At 43.1% G+C, this 22077-nt stretch overlaps 1 protein-coding gene across 5 annotated transcripts in view; it reads left to right on the forward strand.

The window, feature by feature from the left end:
- SEMA5A (semaphorin 5A) overlaps positions 1-22077 on the forward strand; it is a 521440-nt gene that overhangs the window by 375129 nt on the left and 124234 nt on the right. The gene's annotated exons all lie outside the window — the stretch shown is intronic.

Genomic DNA, 22077 nt, shown 5'->3' on the forward strand with positions numbered 1-22077 from the left:
CTTTCTTGTCTTCATCACCCTTTTTGAAGCAATTTAATCATCTGTTTTCACTCTGTTATAACTTTTATTGGAAAAAGAATGCCTCATTTCTTTTTTTTTTAATTTTATTGAAGTATAGTGTCGATTTTAGCTGTATAGCAAAGTGATTCACTTGTGCATACATCTATACATTATTCTTTTTCATATTCTTTTCCATCATGGTTTATGACAGGATATTGAATGTAGTTCCCTGAGCTCTACAGTAGGACCTTGTTGTTTATCCATCCTGTGTATACTAGTTTGCATCTGTTAATCCCAAACACCTAGTCCTTCCTTCCCTCATTCTCCTTGCAACTATGTCTGTTTTCTATGGGAGCCCGTTTCTGTTTTGTAAATTCTGTTTCATTTCATTTGTATCGTGTTTTAGATGCCACCTAACTGTGTCTGTGTTAGTTGCTCGGTCGTGTCCAACTCTTTGTGACCCCATGGACTGTAGCTCATCAGGTTCCTCTGTCCATGGGATTCTCCAGCCAAGAATACTGGAGTGGGTTACCATTTCCTTCTGCAGGGGATCTTCATGACCCAGGGATCAAACCCAAGTCCCCTGCATTGCAGGCATATTCTTTAACATCTGAGCTATAAGGGAACATCTATAAGTGATATCACATGGTATTTGTCTTTCTCTGTCTGATCTACTTCACTTAGTATGAAAATTTCTAGGTCCATCCTGGTTTGGGGTTCTGATTCCGATCATGATAGATGACAAGCCATTCAGCAAATACGTCCTACAGAGACTAACTTTTCTTTTCTACAGACCTGATTTTTTGTTTTTGATTTAATCTACTGCTTATTGATAAATTCATTCATAGTGTAGCAAGATGTTACTAATGCCAATCACAGTATGGGCTTTGGGAGAAGATGCCATCCATAGAACTCTTCTGTAGTTTCCATGACACACTAGTCAGGTTGTTTGTTAAACTCAAGGGGAAGTGAGGTTTGCCGTGGGTGAAGGCCCCTTCCATCAGGGAAATAACCGTGAATAGGTGGGGTTCCAAAAAGAGCCCTGCTCCCGACAACATGCAGGGACTCAGGGCAGACATGCAGAGTTCTCCTAGCATCTGGATACATAGATGGTATTTAAGTTCGTTTAAACTAGCTGGATGATTCTAACTTTATAGGACCTCTTGTATTATAAATTTCATGTCTCAACCAAGTTCTGGGTATTTTTCTTCTAGCACTGCTGAATACATTTTGAAGGTGATATCTTCTTTTGCAAGTTTTAATTCAGAATACAATTTAGCTTTAAAAGGATGTCATTTGAAATGATCTAGCAGATAGCTTTCTTCATTTTCAAGGCATTGAAATGTACAAATGGAATATTAGAAAGAATATCCAAAAGTGCCAGTCTGTTTTAACTAAACCTGCTGAGAGCTGAACCATTCTTGACAAGTAGGGATGTCAAAGATTGCAGAATTGGACTATTAAAAATCAGAAGGCTGATGTTTATGTGGCCTTTTATTTATAGCTTGGATGGACTTCCCAGGTGGCACTAGTAGTAAAGAACCCACCTGCCAATGCAGGAGATAAAAGAAACACAAGGTTCAATTCCTGGGTCGGGAAGATCCCCTGGAGGAGGGCATGACAACCCACTCCATTATTCTTGCCTGGAGAATCCCATGGACAGAGGAGCCTGCTGGTCTACACCCCATATGGTTGTGAAGAATCAGGCATGATTGAAGTGACTTAGCATGTACACAGCCAATGGCTTACATCAAGGCAAACTTTGTATACATTTGATGGCAAAGCTGATACTGAGCACATGTGGTAAGACCTTATTGTCCATATGCTGTACATTATCCAGAAATTAAGAAGTACTCAGTTGATACTGGGCTTCCCTGGTAGCTCAGCTGGTAGCTCGCCTGCAATGCAGGAGACCCCGGTTCAATTCCTGGGTCGGGAAGATCCCCTGGAGAAGGGATAGGCTAATAACTCCAGTATTCTTGGGCTTCCCTTGTGGCTCAGCTGGTAAAGAATCTGCCTGCAGTGCGGGAGACCTGTGTTCAATCCCTGGATTGGGAAGATCCCTGGAGGGGGGCATGGCAACCCACTCCAGTGTTCTTGCCTGGAGAATCCCCATGGACAGAGGAGCCTGGTGGGCTACAGTCCATGGAGTCACCAAGAGTCGGACATGACTGAGGGACTAAGCACAGCACACCTACAGCCAGTGAATGTGAAGCTGGACTACTTCCTAACTCACTAGTAAGGTCAGTTTGTTATCTTGGATTTAGGAATCAGGTTTGGTAATAACATTCCTTTTCTTACTTGGGGTTTGCTTGAATAAGCACAAATTGGAGAAAGCCCGCCTGAGGTCATTTGAAAGTTGGTTACTTCTATTTCTCAGTACTATCTAAAAATCAGAGTGAAATAGACCTCTGTTAATTGTGCAGTTCATGGTGCTTCTTGCCACTCTAATGGCATTGTCCCTGCTGGCCAGCACCATGGTGAGAAAGCCTTTCCTGGACACCTTCTGGGGCTGAATCTTTGCTACTCCCATTTCTGTCTTGTTGAAAATCTAGCCAGGGTGAGACACATTCTCTGGCTCATGACTGTGCGGATATTTTGCAAGCTAGTCCTCTGCAGGTCTTCTCAGAACAGGAGGCAACAAGGCCATGGTAACTCCTTTAGAATATCTAAGAGTGGCATTTTATGAATAACTGAGTCTTACATCCAAACAGCTGCTGAGTTCCTCTCTCCAAGGACGGAATGACCATCATGTTGACCATCCATGGATTCTGGGCCTCTTGATTTTGGGAACCCCTGTCCTTTCGGGCCTGTGTTCTCCCTCTGTGACATGCATTTGCCAGCTCTGTATATTTTCCTGCCCCCCTGTGAGGCTGTTTCTCTTGCCCTTAGCTATGGCTGTTCTCATTCTGTGCTCCAACCCTGGAGATAGCAGTCAGTTTCAGAGCTTCTGCTTCCTCTCTAGGGTGAAATGCATTTCTTTCTCCCACGTGGCCTCAGTTCCAGTGTCTGCAGGTCTGCTCCTCCCGCATGCTGCCACTTCTGTTCAAGTGTGTGTGTGTGCACTCAGGCGCCTGACTCTTTGCGACCCCATGGACTGTACCCCACCAGACTCCTCTGTCCATGGGACGTTCCAGGCAGCAATACTGGAGTGGGTTGCCCTTTCCTTCTCCAGGGGAATCTTCCCGACTCAGGGATCGAACTGGGGTCTCCTGCATTAGCAGGCGGATTCTTTACCACTGAGCCACCAGGGAAGCCCCTTGTTCAGGTACCACATTCTGTAATGTTGAGCCCTCTGCCACCTCTGCTAACCATTTATTTTATTTTTTCCATGACTGTTTATTCCCTTAATTCAAGCCCTTCTTATTCCTGGGGTGCTATTTTAGAATACTATTTGTTCAGCGAGGGTGTGGATAAGACTCACCTGGAGGACAGGTGAAATGCAGGTTCCTGAGCCCAACTGCATGAGATCTTGATTCAGTACAGAGATGCAGGTGTTTTTACTAGGCTCCCAGGTCAACTCAGTGCCAGGAATTTCTGGCCCATATTTAAAAAGTGCCCTTCTAGAGGAAACAGTGATGATTACTGACTTAGACTCACTTCTCTATAATGAATGTGCCTTGCTTATCTCTGTGTTTGGGCTCTGATATCATTGAGATTGATTTCTAATTGTTCGTGATGCAGATATAAAGTCTGTTAGTTGATGTGAACATTATAGACATGTTCACAGCTCATCTCACTTGCTGGTATTATTTGCTAACCAGGGGAGCTACCAGGGCTTCCCTGATAGCTCAGTTGGTAAAGAATCTGCCTGCAGTGCAGGAGACCCCAGTTTGATTCCTAGGTTGGGAAGATCCGCTGGAGAAGGGATAGGCTACTCACTTCAGTATTCTTGGGCTTCCCTTGTGGCTCAGCTGGTAAAGAATCTGCCTGCAATGCGGGAGACCTGGGTTCGATCCCTGGGTTGGGAAGATCCCCTGGAGAAGAGAAAGGCTACCCACTCCAGTATTCTGGCCTAGAGAATTCCATGGACTGTATAGTCCATGGGGTCACATCGTGTCCCATGGGGACACAATTGAGCGACTTTCACTTTGAGCAAAACAGATGTGACTTGACTTGAAAGAAAATGTTTTAAGATCAAGCAAGCTAATACAGAATGATTAAAATATACCAGGCTAAGAAATAGTCAGAAATCATATTGATAGGACTTGGTGGTCTGGGCTGGACAGGCAAAGATACCAGGAATAATTTCCCTGAAATAAAGGAAGAATTGAGTCTGTACATTTCAAATCACACCATTCTTGAGCAATATTAACTCAGAATAAATAAACACTGAATGTAGTCAGGTAAGATTTTAAATTACAATAATAAAGAATTATTAAGGTACTCAGGAGAAAAAAAATACCTACAAGTGGAAAAATAAAGGTGGTTCTAGAATATTCTCTGTCTGCATAAATCTGTGAAAAAAATGTAGCCTGAAATAATTCTGAGAAAAAGAAAACATGAATCAAGAGTATTATATTCAATCAGGAATGAAGAAAACAGGCAGACATTCCTCAAAATGAAAATCTCAGGAAATAGAATAAACACCAGGAGTACCTTCTACAAGCACAAAACAAGACTAATTACTAGCTAGATTCAGCCAAACAAATGATGGAGAAGTTTTGAAAAGAAAAAAAGAAAAATAAAGCAAAATAATGGAGCACTTAAGACCAGATTTCAAGCAAAGCAATATATGTAAAAATTGGAAGAAAATTGAATGTGGCTCAAGAGTTTTCATTCTAGGCTAATCTTTCCTTCAAAGGTAAAGGCACATGGAAAATTTAGGAATATAGTATCTATGGTTTCTTACTTACTATTGAAACAGAAAACCGTGTTTTGTAGTCAAAGAAGAAAATTAGAACAGAAATCTCAGGAAAGAACTCATAGAAAAAGGATGGTTGGTGAGCTAAGGATGCATTTTAATTTCAGATGAGAAAAAAATTAAGGTGTCCTATAGAACATGAGGGCTTCCCTGGTGGCTCAGCAGTAAAGAGTCCAAATTCATCCAATGCAGGAGATGCAGGTTCAATCCCTGGGTCAGGCAGATCCTCTGGAGAAGGAAATAGCAACTCACCCCAGTACTCTTGCCTGGGAAATCCCATGAACAGAGAAGCCTGGTGGGCTACAGTCCATGGGGTCACAGAGTCAGACACCATTTAACAACTGAACAACAACAATAGAACATAAAGGGCTCTGAGAGTTGATGACCACCCTGTGCATAGAAAACTTAGAGAAGGTCCGTGAGGGTCTATCACTGCAGATGGTGAGTGCAGCCATGAGATTAAAAGATGCTTGCTCCTTGGAAGAAAAGCTATGACCAACCTAGACAGCATATTAAAAAGCAGAGACATTACTTTGCCAACAAAGGTCCATCTAGTCAAAGCTATGGTTTTTACAGTAGTCATGTATGGACGTGAGAGTTGGACCATAAAGAAAGCTGAGCTCTGAAGAATTGACGCTTCTGAACTGTGGTGTTGGAGAAGACTCTTGGGAGTCCCTTGGACTGCAAGGAGATCCAACCAGTCCATCCTAAAGGAAATCAGTCCTGAATATTCATTGGAAGGACTGATGCTGAAGCTGAAACTCCAATACTTTGGCCACCTGATGCAAAGAGCTGACTCATTTGAAAAGACCCTGATGCTGGGAAAGATTGAAGGCGGGGAGGAGAAGGGGACGACAGAGGATGAGATGGTTGGACTGCATCACCGACTTGATGGACATGAGTTTGAGTAAACTCGGGGAATTGGTGATGGACAGGGAAGCCTGGCATGCTGCAGTCCATGGGGTTGCAGAGTTGGACATGACTGAGCAACTGAACTGACCTGAGCTAAGCCCCTCCTCAGGTTTTCTCGGGCTTCCTTGCCCTGGACCCTCAGCCATTGGCTCCATCCCAGGTGCCACCTGGGCTGACAGATGCCTGGGCAAGACTATGCGTTTTTTTCCCACTGATGCTGATCAGCTAGTGGCCAGGCCCTCCTGCCACTTCTGGACATGGATGAGACATCACACTGCTTGCCTGCGATATGAATTCTTAAGCAGATGCTGAACGATCCTGGGAGACGCAACCTGGAAGTTCAGGGGGATAAACTTCCAGGAAGGTGTACTTCAATGGACAAGAGGCAGGATATGGGAAGGAACCACCTATAAATTTCCGTTCTCTTTTTTTCCTCCAATGGCTGTTCAGGAACCCAGTGGGTTCTTCACATAACCAAGCAGATGTCTCAGCATAGAGGGGTGACCCACGGTGACCCCTCACTTGGCATTCCCCCCCACTTTTCCTGCTCAATCTTGTCCCTCACTCACACATCCTGGGGTTGTACCCCTAATCATGCATCAGCTCCTAATTCTTGCTTCATGTTCAGCTTTCTAGGCAATCATACTAAGGAAGAATTCACCCAACCATGTAGAGTTGCCTAACTGTAAACAAAGGCAGGGATAGATGATATAGGCTCTATAGACCAGATTAAGACTTTAATCTGAGTACAACAATAATAATACAACAAAACGTTGTAAAAAGAGGAAATTATATGCATCAGTGCTGCTGCTGCTGCTAAGTCGCGTCAGTCGTGTCCGACTCTTCGCGACTCCATGGGCTGCAGCCTACCAGGCTCCTCCGTCCGTAGGGTTTCCCAGGCAAGAGTACTGGAGTGGGGTGCCATTGCCTTTCAAAATCACTGAGTAAGTTGGAAAAAAAAAAAAAAACAGACTAGTGTCCATAGCACCTGAAGATTAGAGTAGCAGCAAGGGAAGAAACAGGATAAAACTTATTTTTGACAACATCCATATGATTTTGCTGCAAGACCTGCTCGTTATATACAAATAAACAGGCAGTGTAGTGACATGTCATTCAGTGAAATTGTGTCATGAAGACTGGTCTTTGGTCAAGGCTGTTTCCATCATAAACAAGATCCAAGAGGGGATGGGTGTGATGGCCTTGGCTGGCAGGCAGGCAGTGGTGGTGTAGACTGAAGCACATGTTCTCAGCGGGCTATACGGCCCCCATGGAGGCAAAAGTCAGTTCTTAAAGAGACAAAAATTTTATTTTGATATGTAAGGAACAGATAGGAGGAGAAGGGGACGACAGAGGATGAGATGGTTGGATGGCATCATCCACTCGATGGGCATGAGTTTGAGTAAACTCCGGGAGTTGGTGATGGACAGGGAGACCTGCAGTCCATGGGGTCACAAAGAGTTGGACATGCCTGAGTGACTGAACTGAACTGATGACACAGGCACTACATAAACAAATCCGCTGTCTTTAGTACTAAAATTTCATAGGCGTGAGGACAATTACAAAAAAAGAGATGAGAAACTCTCTTTGCCAGAGTGATAATTTTAAAACGTTTGAGAAACATTGCTATTGGGTATTTTCATGGAGAGAACAGAAGTAAATAGATTCAGTGTATCTTATGTTCTGGAGGTATGTGTGGGTGAGGTAAGGGGTCATATCAAAGAGTGTCTTAATTTTCTTGCAAGGGGGCAGTTGAAGCTGACAATCTTTTAACAGCATTTTCTGAGAAGGGAAAAACTGAAGTGTTGGTGTCAAAGTCCCTGCATAAACAAAAGGGACTTCCTGTCCTCAAGAAGCTTATCTTTCAGAAAGATATACAAACAATAAAATAAATAGTTACATTAAGTGTTAAATGGGGAAAAAAATAAAGCAAGAAGAAGGAATGGAGGAGGGGAAGGTTTCAGTGTCCCTTCTAAGGGTAAAGCATGAGATCCATTGTGTATAATGATTTCCAAGAGGAAAAAAAAAAAAAAAACTGGAATTCTACTTTCCAGAAATCCAGTTTGGGGAAATAAATGACTTTGAATATTTTCAGTAGAGACTAGACCCCTTGAATCCGCTCTTATAAAGTTGATAACCCCTGCTGAGAATCATCTCACTGAGAAGGAAAACTGAGCTACAGAAGGAGTCACTAAATGGGTGACATTCTGATGCTCATGTGGGGTTGGGGTCAAACTAGGACTGTACAGTGGAAGTAAGAAATAGATTTAAGGGACTAGATCTGATAGACAGAGTGCCTGATGAACTATGGACAGAGGTTCGTGACATTGTACAGGAGACAGGAATCGAGACCATCCCCAAGAAAAAGAAATGCAAAAAAGCAAAATGGCTGTCTGAGGAGGCCTTACAAATAGCTGAGAAAAGAAGAGAGGCAAAAAGCAAAGGAGAAAAGGAAAGATATACCCATTTGAATGCAGAGTTCCAAAGAATAACAAGGAGAGATAAGAAAGCCTTCCTCAGCGATCAATGCAAAGAAATAAAGGAAAACAATGGAATGGGAAAGACTAGAGATCTCTTCAAGAAAATTAGAGATAGCAAGGGAACATTTCATGCAAAGATGGGCTCAATAAAGGACAGAGATGGTATGGACCTAACAGAAGCAGAAGATATTAAGAAGAGGTGGCAAGAATACACAGAAGAACTATACAAAAAAGATCTTCACAACCCAGATAATCACGATGGTGTGATCACTCACCTAGAGCCAGACATCCTGGAATGTGAAGTCAAGTGGGGCTTAGGAAGCATCACTACGAACAAAGCTAGTGGAGGTGATGGAATTCCAGTTGAGCTATTTCAAATCCTAAAAGATGATGCTGTGAAAGTGCTGCACTCGATATGCCAGCAAATTTGGAAAACTCAGCAGTGGCCACAGGACTAGAAAAGGTCAGTTTTCATTCCAATCCGAAAGAGAGGCAATGCCCAAGAATGTGCAAACTACCGCACGATTGCACTCATCTCACACACTAGTAAAGGAATGCTTAAAATTCTCCAAGCCAGGCTTCAGCAATATGTGAACCGTGAACTTCCAGATGTTCAAGCTGGTTTTAGAAAAGGCAAAGGAACCAGAGATCAAATTGCCAACATCCGATGGACCATCGAAAAAGCAAGAGAGTACCAGAAAAACATCTATTTCTGCTTTATTGACTATGCCAAAGCCTTTGACTGTGTGGATCACAATAAACTGTGGAAAATTCTGAAAGAGATGGGAATACCAGACTACCTGACCTGCCTCTTGAGAAACCTGTATGCAGGTCAGGAAGCAACAGTTAGAACTGGACATGAAACAATGGACTGGTTCCAAACAGGAAAAGGAGTACGTCAAGGCTGTATATTGTCACCCTGCTTATATAACTTATATGCAGAGTACATCAGGAGAAACACTGGGCTGGAGGAAGCACAAGCTGGAATCAAGATTGCCAGGAGAAATATCAATAACCTCACATAAGCAGATGACACCACCCTTATGGCAGAAAGTGAAGAACTAAAGAGCCTCTTGATGAAAGTGAAAGAGGGGAGTGAAAAAGTTGACTCAAAGCTCAACATTCAGAAAACTAAGATCATGGCATGCGGTCCCATCACTTCATGGCAAACAGATGGAGAAACAGTGGCTGACTTTATTTTGGGGGGCTCCGAAATCACTGCTGATGGTGATTGCAACCATGAAATTAAAGAACGCTTATTCCTTGGAAGGAAAGTTATGACCAACCTAGACAGCATATTAAAAAGCAGAGATATTACTTTGTCAACTAAGGTCCATCTAGTCGAGGCTATGGTTTTTCCAGTGGTCATGTATGGATGTGAGAGTTGGACTATAAAGAAAGCTGAGCACAGAAGAATTGATGCTTTTAAACTGTGGTGGTGGAGAAGACTCTTGAGAGTCCCTTGGACTGCAAGGAGATCCAACTAGTCCATCCTAAAGGCGATCAGTCCTGGATGTTCATTGAAAGGACTGATGTTGAAGCTGGAACTCCAATACTTTGGCCACCTGATGAGAAGAGCTGACTCATTGGAAAAGACCCTGATGCTGTGAAAGATTGAGGGCAGGAGGAGAAGGGGACAACAGAGGATGAGATTGTTGGATGGCATCACCGACTCAATGGACATGGGTTTGGGTGGACTCAGTGAGTTGATGATGGACAGGGAGGCCTGATGTGCTGCGGTTCATGGGGTCACAAAGAGTCGGACACGACTGAGCGACTGAACTGAACTGAACCAGAGGGAAAAGAAAGGAGATTCCTCAGTGCAGATGGGAGCCCAGACTCATGATTCCATGTGGCTTTTCCACAAGGACCATGGAGAAAATATCACCAATGATTCTCTCCTATTTTCCCTCTTTTCTTTTCCAAATAGATTTTTAACACAGACCAGACATTTTTTTATTGTCACTTGCTATTAATAATGCTTAAAATCCCAAAATCAGCAATACTTCCAAAATGAGCTCACGGGAAAAAAACAAATAAAAAATGTTCCAGAAACTTCTGTAAGAGTAAGGATCATCACCTAGCTCAACGCCACTCTTGACTTATTTCCCTGAATATAGTTTCTTCTAGAACCTAATTACCCAGTTTTTCAGCTTCCTTTCTAAGGAGAGGAAGACGAGACTGCTGAGTGCAGGAGGGGCCTCGATATTCCCTGGGACTAAAATGCACAGGACTTAAGACCCTAGGCAGATTTTTTCAAGCACCAAAATTTAAGTAACACATTTAATGCTGCCATTACTAATAATTATCTTTCTTAATATTTATACGGAATTTGCAACTACTTAAGTGTCACAGGCAAGCGTCAATTTGTGAAAATCCTATTGAAAAGAGTTTTTACAGTCATTCCAAATTCTCTCCCTCTCAGTGGGAACTGGAAATCCAAACCTAATCTGGGTTTGCTCTGCATGTGCCCACGTACGTAAGGGACTCCCCTAGGCTGAAAGGGAGCGTTACGCCATTTGAGTGTTTGATAAAATTTAATGCATTTTCAGTTTAATGATAAAATACCTGTAGTGAATAACAATAATGTAGGAAAATGCCAATTACCTGGTGCCAAGGGTTAAACTGTGTTCCCTGCAAAACTAGCTGAGAATGTGAACTTACCTGGAAAGAGTCCCTGCAGGTGTCAGTGTGTTGTCCTGTGTGCTCTGCTCAGTCGTGTCCGACTCTTTGCAACCCCGTAGGCTGGGGCCCACCAGGCTCCTCTGTCCATGGGTTTTCCAGGCAAGAACACTGGAGTGGGTTGCCATTCCCTTCTCCAGGGCATCTTCCCACCCCAGGGATCCAAAACCTGGGTTTCCTGCATTGCAGGCAGATTCTACCTCTGAGCCACCTGGGAAGTCCCATACCGGAGTAGGGTGGACTCTTAATCCAACGTGACTGGCATTCTTATAAGAAGAGGAGAAAGACACACACCGGAGAATGACATGTGACAACTCAGCAGAGATTGGAGTGATGCGACTGAGAGCCAGGAACACCAGTGATGGACAGCCAGCACCAGAGGCTGGGGAGATACCAGGAAGGATTTTATTCCGAGTCTCCAGGGAGCGTGGCCCTACCAATACCTTGATTTCAGCCTTCTGGGCTCCAGAACAGTGGGATGAGAAATTTCTGCTGCCTTAAGCCATTTAGAATGTGATATTCTATTGTAGCTGCCCCAGGACACTAATTCACCTGGGTATACTTTTCCACTTTGCACCTGATGTTGCAGCCAAATTTAAAGTGCTAGCCTGCTCCCCTGACATTCCTCAAATGTCCTGAATGCAATGAACAAAATTAGTGTTTTAGTATTACTTTATGTCAGGCCCAATTAAAATGAAAAGTCTACTGTTGAATACAATTTAATGTATGCCAAACTGCTTAAAATGGTATAACAATTGCTCTGCTTTACTAATTATAGGAACATTACTTCTTGCTTTTTAATGTGTTTTGTTTTTAAACATCTTTTCTGAATAATTTTTGTACATTATGCCTAGTTCCCCAACCACAAAATAATCTGAATTATATGCTAATTAGTAAATATCACAATTTACTCCAAATTGATGCAATCCACTTCTGTCTTTATGGAGGACCCAATTTTAGTTTTCTTCTCTGCTTTCTCTCTCCTGCCTTTCTTTGTTTCTGACCCATGTGAATCTTTCATTCTTTCTCTTTCATATTTCACGTGATCAATGTTGATTGAAAGTTGCCCCAGGAAGTGAAGTGTTACAGTCTGTGGCCACGACAAATACAAACTGTTTCTCTTTACCTCAGCTTTTCATATAGATCCTGTCCGGTGCACATTTTTGGTGTAACTCCTTTAGAAATATGACAGATACTGGAGGTTAACAATGACAGTTCTCCCAGTCCCAGTCTTGCTGTCCTCCTGCTTACACAAAACTCTTGAAACCTATTATTGTTTCTGTGTGACATGACATCATAACTCCAAAGACATTTTAGTAATAGCCACCAAATATCCCAGGTTTCCTTGTTCTGTGAATCAGAGAGCTCCACTTTTGCAGAGAAACATTCAAACCACTTGCGATGCAAACTTCCTAAGTCAAGTCTAATGTAGATCACCAGTTGTTGGAATGCATAATTTAAGGTATGTTATTTGTAGATACTTTTATCCTGGAAATTCCATTATGAGAAGACCCACTTCTCTGCTAATTTGATCATGAACCTGCAAGTTTTATTATAAAAGGATTTCTGTAGTTGATCTTAAAAACAAACGTTCTCATAGGTAATAGGACTCCTGATTAAATGGCTACACCATCCTCATTAATTTTTTCATCTGGGGCAAAATACATTAAATATATTCCACAGTTAATACCAACACTTGTTAATGGCTTCTCTTTATAGAAACTTGGTTAAAAGGGTTTTTGTCCAAATATATATTGTTACAAGGAGTTTTGTCTAAATCTTACATATGGGGTCGCAAAGATTCAGACACTACTTAACGACTGAACAACAAATGTATATAGGGGCTTCCCTGGTGGCTCAGCGGTGAAGAATCTGCCTGCAATGCAGGGGACATGGGTTCCATCCCTGCGTCAAGAAGATCCCTTGGAGGAGAGCATCAACCTAGTCCAGTATTCTTGCTTGGAGAATCCCATGGACAGAGGAGCCTGGCCAGCTACAGTCCACAGGGTTGCAAAGAGTAGGGCATGACTAAAGCAATTGAGCAATCACATACACATATAATGTCTTACATATGCATACTAATATATAATATATATATAATCTTAGCAGTTTAATACGAGATACTTGTATTATCTTACAGCTTCCATGGGTCGGGAGACTGGGCTTGGCTGGGTCGTCTACTCTGGCTCTCACCAGGCTATATCAAGGTGTTAGGTAGGGCTGTAGTCTCCTCTGAAGGCTGGACTGGTGAAGAATCCACATACGGGTTCATTAAGGTTGTTGGCAGAGTCAGATACTTGTGGCTGTATGACTGAGGTCCCCAGGTTTTTGATGGCTCTTAGCAGAGGCCATCTCATGTCCTATAGGCTGCCTGCAGCTGCTTCCCACCCAGTCTTCTCCATCCACCTGCAAAGAGCCATTCTTCTCAGCAAAGGTCCTGTCTGTCTTTTAAGGGTTTTCACCTGATCAGATCAGACCCACAAAAGATAATCCCATTTTAACCCAAAATCAACTTATTTGGGATCTTAATCACATCTGCAGAATCCCTTTGCTTTGCCATATAAGGTCAGCTAATTGCAGGAGTGATACATCATCATCAAAAGTTGGGCCACTCGAGAAGACATACATATATATAATATGTGTAATTGTGGGGCCACCTTAGAAATTTGGCGGCTTCCCTGATAGCTCAGCTGGTAAGAATTCACCTGCAATGCAGGAGACCCCAGTTCGATTCCTGGGTCAGGAAGATCCCCTGGAGAAGGGATATGCTACCCACTCCAGTATTCCTACCTGGAGAATCCCCATAGGCAGAGGAGCCTGGAGGGCTACAGTCCATGGGGTCCCAAAGAGTCAGACACAACTGAGCGACTAAGCACTTAAGTTTCTGCCATAGGAAGTCTCTTGAAGCCTCCACCCACCCCTGCTACCCACTCCTACCAAACAAACAGACAAAAAAGCCTCTCAATGTAAATTTCGATTTTGAAAGTTTAAAACTAAGTACAAAATGTTTCCAGTCCTGCAATTATTAGGGCCGTTCATATTTAAAGGGAAAAAAACCTGTTGCTCTAGTCTGGGCTGCCCAGTTGCATCGATTAGTTGTTCTCCACCTGGTTATCTAGCCCGGACTGAAGTGTTCATGGCAGAATGAAGTCATTTTTCATTGGCTCCGATGATCCATGAGCTAATGTCTGCACTGGGGAAAAAAATCAATAATGTAGAAGTGGAAGGCTGGGGGAAAATGCCTTGTATTTATGGCATTTCACAGATAATTCCCTCACAAACCAAAAACAAATAAACAAAATATCTTACAACATTAAAAATGTAAGGGCCATCCCCATGTCTGCCTTCTCTCTCTCTCCTTCCTTTCTCTGGACTGTGACCTTGAGGTGTGGTGCTTTCCTGACTGTGGGGATGAACACATAGCCTGTCAGGAACATTTTTCTGACATCACCCTTCAGGCAGGGAGGGGACTGCACAAATCTCCCAGGGAGTGCTCCCTCTCTGACGCCCAGGTATTCAGGACCACTGGGGAGCTGTCTGGATTCCCACAGTAAGAACTTGTCCGATACTGAGTTGGCATGGACCTCTGTGAACACACAGAATCGAATGAGGTTTTGTCATTCATTAGGGAATGCAAGAAGCTGCCTGCCAATGCAGGAGACACAGATTCGTCCCTGGGTCAGGAAGATTCCCTCAAGAAGGAAATGACAACCCACTCCAGTATTCTTGCCTGGGAAATCCCATGGACAAAGGAGCACGGTGAGCTACAGTCCATGGGGTTGCAGAGAGTCGGACACGACTTACTGATTGAACAACAACAGCAAGGGAGTGCAAGGGACAGACTCAGGACTCCCTCACCCTGCATGTTGCTGATGGGCATGAAAATAATTGTGAAATTGCTGTTAACTGGCCCACCATCATCATTCTCTAACCCATTAAATCAGAAAGCAAGGTTCTTCTTAGTACCATAAAATCTGGAATAATTTGATTCTGTTTATGATGTGTTAACAAATTGAATCTTTGCACTAGGAAAACTCAGATTCCACTCACGTGGCCAGAGGGCTGGCCCCTCCCGCCCTGTGAAAGAAATGTTGTCCCTGGAGCAAATGTTTCTAAAATGATTTCATCTTAACACAGGACGTGCTAACAGAGGCTTTGCAAAGTGTCAGGTTGCTTGGGCCATAGTGGACCCGCATCTGATGTCTAGCAGCAAATCACTTGTAGGATTGTTTACCTCTTGGCTTTGACCATCTGCCTTTTTCATTCCTTGTCTAAGCACTTTCTACCATCCTTGCTGTCTTGTATATATGATCCTTGCCTAACAATAATGACCAACCGTTACCGAGCAGATTTAGGCCATGACCTCCAGGTAATTAAATTCTAAAGCCAACAGCAGTGCACACAGGAGGACCAGGAAGGTATAAGTTCAGTCTTCACTGCATGATGAAATATCATTAGCAATGACATTACATGCGGCCTTTGCTTCCAGAAATCGTTACACAGCAGAGTTACTGGAAGAAAAAACTCCTTATCATTTCTTTGCAAATAAACCTTTGCTGAGGAGATGGGGTAGAGAAATCCCTTAGCACAGAAGGAAGAGGTTTGACAGACCTGATAAGAGAGTGCCAAGGTGTAGGGGGTGACGTGCACCTATTAATACTGTAGTTCCCACCTGGAGCCCATTAGAGGAAGTGGTGAATTAACCCAGGTGGGAGGAATTAATCCTTCCACCAGGATGCCTGCAGAAGATTGTAATTGGTGTAAACAGCTTGATGGTAGTGTGATTATCCACAGGGCACATGTACAAACCTGCGTGGGTGTGGGAAACCTTATTTGTCTTTTGCAGAGATGTCAACATCAAAATTTCTTTTAACTTATTTCTTGAAAAAAAAATTGCCTAATCCTACAGTATTATTAAAAACCCATCCAATTACTTGCTGGTTTATGATATTTTCACCTACCTTTCCTTATTGAAATATTGAAATAGTCAAATCGATGTTTCCCAAACAGAATATTTTATGGTCTTTAAACAGAATCCTCTTTCCAAAAAGATGCTGCAGAGGTTCTTATCAAGGAACCATACAATTCTCATAGTATTAAGAATAAGATAATGTTTTAAGGCAATGCCCCTCGGAGCAAATGCTGTTTCTGCTTGGTCCTATCTGACTTACATGTTGGGTAATTAAGTATTTCCTCGGAGAAGCTGAAGACATGACTTTCGCTAATGAGACCTTGTAGTATATGAAGTGGAGAAGGAAATGGCAACCCGCTCCAGTGTTCTTGACTGGAGAACCCCAGGGACGGCGGAGCCTGGTGGGCTGCCATCTATGGGTCGCACAGAGTTGGACACAACTGAAGCAACTTAGCAGTAGCAGCAGCAGTATATGAAGAATCAAGGCAGCCCAAACTTAACTCCTAACGTCAAAAATATCTGAAATTATAATTATATATGCACGAAGTTGCTCCTGTAGATGAAAAAGAAATGAACAGTGAAGCTGATCCCAACTGTGTGTTGGCTGATAGTAAAAGCGAAATCAGTGCTGAATAAATGGATAGATGAAACCAAGGAGCCGTCTGTCCATCTATCCAGCCAGTCATCCTTGCAGTCATCCAGCCCATTGTCATTATGTTAACTAAACCCAAGTGTGAAAGAAAGAAGAAAAAAGCTCTGAGCTTTTTCACAATTAAAGAGCATTCAATGCAAATTAATTAACTTTTTGACCAAGTGAATAATTATCATCACTTTTTGGATTTCTGAAGGCTACAAAAGCTTAACTCTGTATGAAGCTATTAAAGCATTTTGAGATTAAAACAATGTTCAGAGGGCAGTTCTTGTTATCTATTTTTAGTTTAATCTTGCACTCCGAGTACAATGAAACTGATTAAATATGTAATTTTTTTATTTGAAGCATTAAACTTGAGTAGAGAGAAAGGACAAGAAAATTTGCTCAAGATAGATGATTTCTTTCTTTAACAAGAAAATATGTGTTAAGCATTGTTATCATGTGAGGCTAAAATATTGAGAATTATCTAAAATTACTGCAAGTTCCTTACTATGATCTTGAGTCAAGAACAGTAGAAGTTGGTTTTTACACTGAGAATAATATGAAGTTTTATGACCCTTAATTTCCATGTATTTGTGTTGAGAAATGGAATGTGAAAGTCACTCAGTCGTGTCTGACTCTTTGCGACCCCATAGCCTATACAGTCCATGGAATTCTCCAGGCCGGAATACTGGAGTGGGTAGCCATTCCTTTCTCCAGGGGACCTTCCCAACCCAGGTATAAAACCCAGGTCTCCTGCATTGCAGGCGGATTCTTTACCAGCTGAGCCACAAGGGAAGCCCAAGAATACTGGAGTGGGTAGCCTATCCCTTCTCCAGTGGAGCTTCCCGACCCAGGAATCGAACCAGGGTCTCCTGCATTGCAGGTGGATTCTTTACCAGCTGAGCTACCATATTTCCTACCATATCAGTAAACAAGGATGTCACAATCATCAACGATTTCAGCCCTTCAAATGTGAAGTTCTGAGCTGTGAGGGCACCCAGGAAGGAGAGGGATACTTGCCACCCAGGAGCCATCAGGCTGCAGCCACTCCCTATGGTGAGCACCGAGGAACTCGGGATGTGGAAAAACACAGGATACTGGCCCCAGATAGCTGAGAGGCAGGTGAAAGGAAAGATTTCAGTGAGCCCAGACTCTTGCATCTCCCTATACATGGAAAAGCACTAAATTCCTTACCTTGAAATGTCTGGTTTTCTTTAATTCACAAAATACTTTTGATGTTCAGACTGCCCGCCCTTTGTTGCAAACTTCTATATAACCTGACTCCTCCCTGCCATCCCCAACATCCTTGGAGCAGTTCTCTCAGGATTATTGAAATGCTGTCTCCCAGGCTTGAGGTCCTAAAATTTCCCACCGAATAAAACATGACTCTCAACTTTTAGGTTGTGACTATTTTTGTCGACAATGTTCATGATAAAAATGTCAATAATTGTCTAAATATTCAAAATGTCATAAAAAGCAAAATCCTCACTTATAGTATTGAAGGTGATATCAAAGACTAATTATCAGTGTAGGCATTTCATGTAGATCCTCGTTGATATACTCAATTAATTTTGAAAATCTGACCTTCACCATAGCAAAAGAACAGTAGTTCAAAGTGAAAGACAGCCCTATCTGCAGAGATGTTGACTTGTCCTTGGTAAACTGGGTATTTCAAAGACAATCTTCACAGCACACTATTGCTCTGAGTCAAACTTCACAACACACTATTGCTCTGAGTTTATAAATTATATTGCTTACAAAATGTTGGCAATTTCTGTTTAAATTGTGGGCAGCATTAATTTCTCTCTGCACCGACTGGGTAAGGGTCAGTTGTCTTAGTCTTTATTGACTTGCTGACTTGGGAAGAGGCACCTGCAGCTTGTCTTGAGGACCTTCTCACTTTCAGGGTTGGGGTTCCTTAACCTGCACCTCTGGGTTCCTCAGGTTGTGGGGCCTCCCTGCCTTGAGCTCCAGGTATGCCAGGAACAGGAGGGCACTGGCCCAAATTCAGCTCATCTTGCCCTGGCTCGGCTCTGACTTACCACCCAGTGCGTGACTTGACTGTCTCGTGACCTGTGATCCAGTCTTCTCTCCAGTGTCTGGGTTTTATCCTGCTTTGGCATATCCCTATCCCAGGAATCAGAAGGCCGTTCGTGTGCCCTGTGGTTGGTGCCCACTCCCTCCTGCTCCATCTCCAGACACCCACCTTTTGCCTCCTCCATTCTCTCTCCTGCTGTCTGATGGGGACCCTCACTTTGGCCTTCATGGTTGGAGGATGTACAGCTAGTACTGAGACCCAGCTGCCCCTTAGCCATTTAAATCCTAGTTAGGGAAAACCAGTGAGTTTTGTTAGGACTCATTGGCATCCATGAAAATTTCGAGAGACACACAGGAAACGAGTACTGAGGCCAACAGGCCAAAGGCCCTGGACTCTGCATCCTTAGTGCGGGGCCTGTTTAGTGGCTGAACATCCCAGCTCTTCATCTCAGTAACAAGTCACGATGCAGAGCTGTTTTGTGCACACAAACATTTAATAACACATATCACACCTGCGCAGTGGAAACCGGTTGGGACTTTGCTGCCCCTTGAGTCTTTGGTTCTTATTTCAGACTCCCAGTTTCATGGCCTTGGAAGTCCTCAGCTCTCTCCATGATTTCCGCTGATGAATTCTGAGCTTATGCTCGTGAAGTCCTGTGTACTCTCAGGCAGACCGTGTTTCTCATGCTGTCAGACACACACTCAGCTCCCTCAGCAGATTGTGTTTAAAAAAGGACAAGGTCCAGCAAGCCTTGTGTGGGTTTAGACAATGCTGTGAAAGGTGCGATGGTCATGGGGAAGTTTTATTGGCAGCTTCTGGCCATCTCCCAGCCTTATCTCTCCCACCCTTTATCTTTCACTCTTCCTCTACAAGATCTATAAAAGTCCAACCCCCGTCTCCTGTGGAATCATTTTTCTCTGACCCCCTCCCCCCAACATCCAGTTCTAGAGGATGGGTAACAGGAAAGTGTATAAGCTCCCATCTCAAGCTCAGTCCAGGACAGTCCCCAAAGAATAACTAGTTGTGTCCCAGAGGAACGTTAGGGAATAGAAGTGCATATATTAATCACTTACTTACTACATACTTATTACTACATACTTATTACTTACTACATACTTATGATGCCTTTTGTTTTTAACACTCACTTCTAATGTAATATATTTGCATCTAAATCAGCTTCCTATCGTGGAAGTGCATGTGTGTATTGGGTTGGGGTGCACATGGTATTTCCTGGTGGTGCTAGTGGTAAAGAACCCAGCTGCCAATGTGGGAAACATAAGAGACACAAGTTCGATCCCTGGGTCGGGAAGATCCCCTGGAGGAGGACATGGCAACCCACTCTAGTATTCTTGCCTGGAGAATCCCATGGCCAGAGGAGCCTGGCAGACTACAGTCCATAGGGTCACAAAGAGTCAGACACGACTGAAGCGACTTAACATGTACACACACATGTGGTATAAGAGATAGATCTGCCCATCTGCCTAAAGTGGTGAATTTGCAAAGGTCAAGAATTGCATTCTTGTTATATAGTAGTAGTTTAATATAGTAGTTTTCCATTTTTAAGAAGATTTTTTGGGGAAGGGTTTATTGTAGACTACATTTTAGATGGATATTTTAGGTGAAAAGAATAATGACATGGTCAAATCAGTTTCCCTGATAGCTCAGTTGGTAAAGAATCCACGTGCAATGCAGGAGACCCCAGTTTGATTGCTGGGTTGGGAAGATCCCCTGAAGAAGGGATAGACTACCCACTCCAGTATTCTTGGGTTTCCCTTGTGGCTCAGCTGGTAAAGAATCCACCCACAGTGCGGGAGACCTGGGTTCGATCCCTGGGTTGGGAAGATCCCCTGGAGAAGGGAAAGGCTACCCACTCCAGTATTCTGGCCTGGAGAATTCCATGGACTATATAGTCCATGGCGTTGCAAAGAGTTGGACACGACTGAGCGACTTTCACTTTCTTTCACTTTCACTTTCCATCAGTTTACCCACCAGCCCAGTCACATAGCAAAGCTGCACCGGTGTCCTAAGGGCCTCCCTCTTTACCCCCATCAAGCCCATGTGCTCTTCCCTAAGTACCCACTGTCCTGAATTTTGTTTTTTATTACTTCCTTCCTTTCTTTTATAATTTCATTATATTTTATTCCCGAGATGGCATTGCTTAGTTTTATATGGTTTGAACTTTCAGTAAGTGGGTTTATGTATATTTTCCTAGGACTGTCTTTTTAAAATTTTGTTCACTATTTTCTAAATTAATGATTCATCCATGTTCTTGCACATAACTAAAATCCCTTCGTCTTTGCCACTCTGTAGTTTTCCAGTTTGCCTAAACTTAAGGTAATCTTAAGGATTGATATTTGGGTGGCTTCCAGTCTTCTGCTGTTGTAAGTGGTGCTGCTCTTGGGTTCGCCAAAAGGCTTGTTTGGGTTTTTCCAATGTGTCATCCTTGTAAGGAACAGTTAATCCTACACATCTGTGAGCCAGGGTCCCCCATCCTCCCCACTTTGCTCAGACACCCCTCCCTAACTTGCCTCATTTTCTTCTCTGCCTGGTGAATGCTCGCTCATCTTTCAAGGTCCAGTTGAAGAGTGTAGACTTCTGCTTCCCCACCCTCTCCTCAAAGACTGGTTAAGGATTTCTTCCTGTAGATCCAGATGCACAGAGACTTGGGAACAATGGTCTGGCTTGGAAGGGTCAGAAAGAGGGTGGAAGCTGGCTCTTGAAAAACAGGGTGATGCTTGCCTGGTGGAGAGGGTCTGGAAAGACCTTCCTGGAAGAAGACACTGTATATAGAAAACCTGCAGATATAGAAAGGCATGGAGTGTTCTGAAGGTGACAAAAACTGCGTTAGCTGGCATTGTGGGTAGAGAGACAGAAAAATGAAAGAAAATGTTAGTTGCTGAGTTATGTCCATCTCTTTGTGACCCCATGGACTGTAGCCGGCCAGACTTCTCCATCCATGGAATTCTCCAGGCAAGATTACTGGAGTGGGTTGCCATGCCCTCTTCCAAGGGATGTTTCTGACCCAGGGATCAAACCTGGGTCTCCTGCCTTGCAGGCAGATTCTTTACCGTCTGAGCCACCAGGGAAGCCCTGAGAGAAAAGATCAAACAAAAACATAGAATAATTGAAAATTTTATCCTAATAAATGGAAAGCGATTTAGATGCATGAACAGATTTGCACCAAAGGGGAGATAACAGTGCAATTTGGGGATACGCTGAGCTCCAGTTTCCTGGGGTAGGAAGAAATCCTTTTTTAAACCCAAACTACTGGGTTTGGGTCAGTAATGGAAAGCTCAGATTGGCTTTGAAGTCATGGGAGTGGGTGACAGCATGCCTGAAGAAAGCATGTGAAAAGTCCAGCTACCCAATAGCTGGGACTATCAGCCACTAGTTCATAATTAATGCAATGCTGCAATTCAGAAAAAAGACAAAATAACTTTCTTATTCCATTGAATAGAGAGCTCTCTTTTTTTTTCCCCTCTAAATTAACGGTGCAGAAGTACTAAAGTGCTTTGCATAGATCTTTTCAGCCATCTCAGTTCATACCTAATGGAATCA

The sequence above is a fragment of the Giraffa tippelskirchi genome, chromosome 8, assembly GCF_054371585.1.
Source record: "Giraffa tippelskirchi isolate mGirTip1 chromosome 8, T2T-mGirTip1v1.2.pri, whole genome shotgun sequence".
Lineage (NCBI taxonomy): Eukaryota > Metazoa > Chordata > Mammalia > Artiodactyla > Giraffidae > Giraffa > Giraffa tippelskirchi.